General features: G+C 39.1%; 1 pseudogene; it reads left to right on the top strand.

Annotated features, from left to right (window-relative positions):
• Nucleotides 1-1966: 1966 nt before the first annotated feature.
• On the top strand, nt 1967-2581 carry LOC100608386 (fatty acid-binding protein 5-like; annotated as a pseudogene).
• Nucleotides 2582-2961: the final 380 nt, after the last annotated feature.

Here is a 2961-nt window from a genome sequence, read left to right as displayed (position 1 = left end):
TCCAGAAGTACTTTAGAAACCAGTTGATGTGTTAAAACTTGATAATTCTGTCTTCTTTTCCCAATTAGAATTACATTCTTTACCATGGAGGGGAAGAAAGATACTTGGATCCTGAGTCAGGATTTGTCCCCCTCCAAACAACCAATGTCAGTTGGAGAGCTGAAGGGTAAGGTCAAAAAGTTGATCATATCTTATTGTCATCACACGTTTACAATCTGACCAAAATGTAAGATCTAGGTTTCTACTGCTCTTGATTCCTCATATCTACTACTGTCCCGTTTTAAACCCAGAGAAATACAGCAGCAGTAGCAAATAACGTTCAGATGCAAAATAGAGCAGTGAGGGTAAACGTTTGGGGGTTAGGCAGTGGAATTAACAAAAGCAAAAAATAAAGGAAACAAACAAATTGGAACTAAAGGTATCAGTGATTAATCAAATAAGAATAATTTCGGCCGGGCACGGTGGCTCACGCCTGTAATCCCAGCACTTTGGGAGGCAGAGGTGGGCGGATCACGAGGTCAGGAGATCGAGACCATCCTGGCTAACACGGTGAAACCCCGTCTCTACTAAAAATACAAAAAATTAGCCGGGCATGGTGGCAGGCGCCTGTAGTCCAAGCTACTTGGGAGGCTGAGGCAGGAGAATGGCGTGAACCCAGGAGGCGGAGATTGCAGTAAGCCGAGATCGCGCCACTGCACTCCAGCCTGGGCGACAGAGCGAGACTCCGTCTCAAAAAAATAAATAAATAAATAAACAAATAAATAAATAAAATAATAATAATAATTTCTGCCTTTAGTTTAGACACATAACTTCGTTGCGATCCCAAATTCTAATGTTTTTAAACAGCTGGTTGGTTTAGCCTTCTCTTGGCCATAATAATTTACCATGGAGTTTTAGGGCTAACTAAAAGAATGAATGGAATGAATGAATTGGATGAATGACAATGCTTGACTTCATATACTGATGCTTGAGGCATCATTGTAGATTCCTGCAGAGAAATTCAGGTGGACAAAAACCCCCTCCTTTTAGGAACATGGGCTCATTTCAAGCATTTAAGAGTGATTGGGATTAAGGTCTCAGAAATACAGAAAACTGAAAAATGTGCCACGTGACATGTATAAAGGAAGCAACTGACACAAAATGACTGTTAAATGCCTAGCTATGAAAGCATAAATGTCATTAGACAGTCAGCTTCTTCTCTGGAAACTAGATTTTAATAGGTTTTTGATTGTCACCTTTCTTCTTGTTTCTTTATTACTCACTCGTTGGAGGGATTTGCTTTCAAAAGGATTTGCTTAAATTTCCCCCTCAAAATCCAATTTGCAAATACACCTGCAATTGCATTTTCAATATGTACAGTCACACAGGTGCTATCTTTTGCATGCGAAAGAGTCCAAGCTAATAAGTCTGCCCAGGGCAACCCAGCCAACCCAGCCACACATCAGAGTCCAGGGGACTGATTCCTGCAGCAGGGAAAGGAGTGGAAGAATTGAGGCCATTAGTTAGCTCCCCTGGGCTGAAAGTCCATTTGGAGTGAATTTGGAATTATAGACATACCTTCCTATAATTTAAGTGTTGGGCCTGAACTCTGAATAAATAGATCAAATTTAGGTTTCAGTTTTACTGGAGAAAAATCTGTCCAGAAAATATTTTCCCGATACTTGGGAAAAAGATATGAGTTGAAATGACCGTGGACTATTGAATCCACAGTTTTAAACTGTTTTCTGTAGCAGTTCAAAATGGTAAACTCTGATTGTGCATATTCAGTGACTTTTCATCAGTCAACAAATATTTTTGAATGCCTAGTGTGTGCCTAGCTTGCATCAGGAGCAGAAAGAAATAAAAGGAAGCACCGATTTCAGTGAAGAAGGCTGAATTATATCTATTAATAACCAAATCTCTGTAGCACAGATTCAACCTAGTTGTTAGAAATGAAAAGCTGTGACAGCATGCTGCCACGCCGACGCAGACCACTCTCTGCACGCCAGCCCGCCCGCACCCACCATGGTCACAGTTCAGCAGCTGGAAGGAAGATGGCACCTGGTGGACAGCAAAGGCTTTGATGAATACATGAAGGAGCTAGGAGTGGGAATAGCTTTGCGAAAAATGGGCGCAATGGCCAAGCCAGATTGTATCGTCACTTGAGATGGCAAAAACCTCACCATAAAAACTGAGAGCACTTTGAAAACAACACAGTTTTCTTGTCCCCTGGGAGAGAAGTTTGAAGAAACCACAGCTGATGGCAGAAAAACTCAGACTGTCTGCAGCTTTACAGATGGTGCATTGGTTCAGCATCAGGAGTGGGATGGGAAGGAAAGCACAATAACAAGAAAATTGAAAGATGGGAAATTAGTGGTGGTGTGTGTCATGAACCATGTCGCCTGTACTCGGATCTATGAAAAAGTAGAATAAAAATTCCATCATCACTTTGGACAGGAGTTAACTAAGAGAATGACCAAGCTCAGTTCAATGAGCAAATCTCCATACTGTTTTTTTTTTTTTTTTTCATTACTGTGTTCAATTATCTTTATTACAAACATTTTACATGCAGCTATTTCAAAGTGTGTTGGATTAATTAGGATCATCCCTTTGGTTAATAAATAAATGCGTTTGTGCTAATAAAAAAATAAAAAGAAAAAGAAAAAAGAAAAAAAGAAATGAAAAGCTGTATAAAACGACTTAGGATTCCATTGCAGTAAGAACCTTATATAATCTTAGAGGAAAACAGGGCCATCTTTTAAATTTTATTTAAAGCTAAGCATACAGTTGGCATTTACTAACTGAATTATAATAATTTTAAGCATTGGATTTTATTCCAACTAACTTTATTATTGACTAGGCCAGATTGACTATTAATTTTCAATTAATCTAACAATTACAAGAGTAGATTATAAAAGTATAATATTCCTACCCTTGAAACTTCCTACAGCACTCCTGATTCAGAAGTTCTTTTTGCTGTTC

The sequence above is a fragment of the Pan troglodytes genome, chromosome 14, assembly GCF_028858775.2.
Source record: "Pan troglodytes isolate AG18354 chromosome 14, NHGRI_mPanTro3-v2.0_pri, whole genome shotgun sequence".
NCBI classification, from domain to species: Eukaryota; Metazoa; Chordata; class Mammalia; order Primates; family Hominidae; genus Pan; species Pan troglodytes.
Note: the sequence above shows the minus strand (reverse complement) of the source record. Positions and strands in the feature narration are given on the sequence as shown.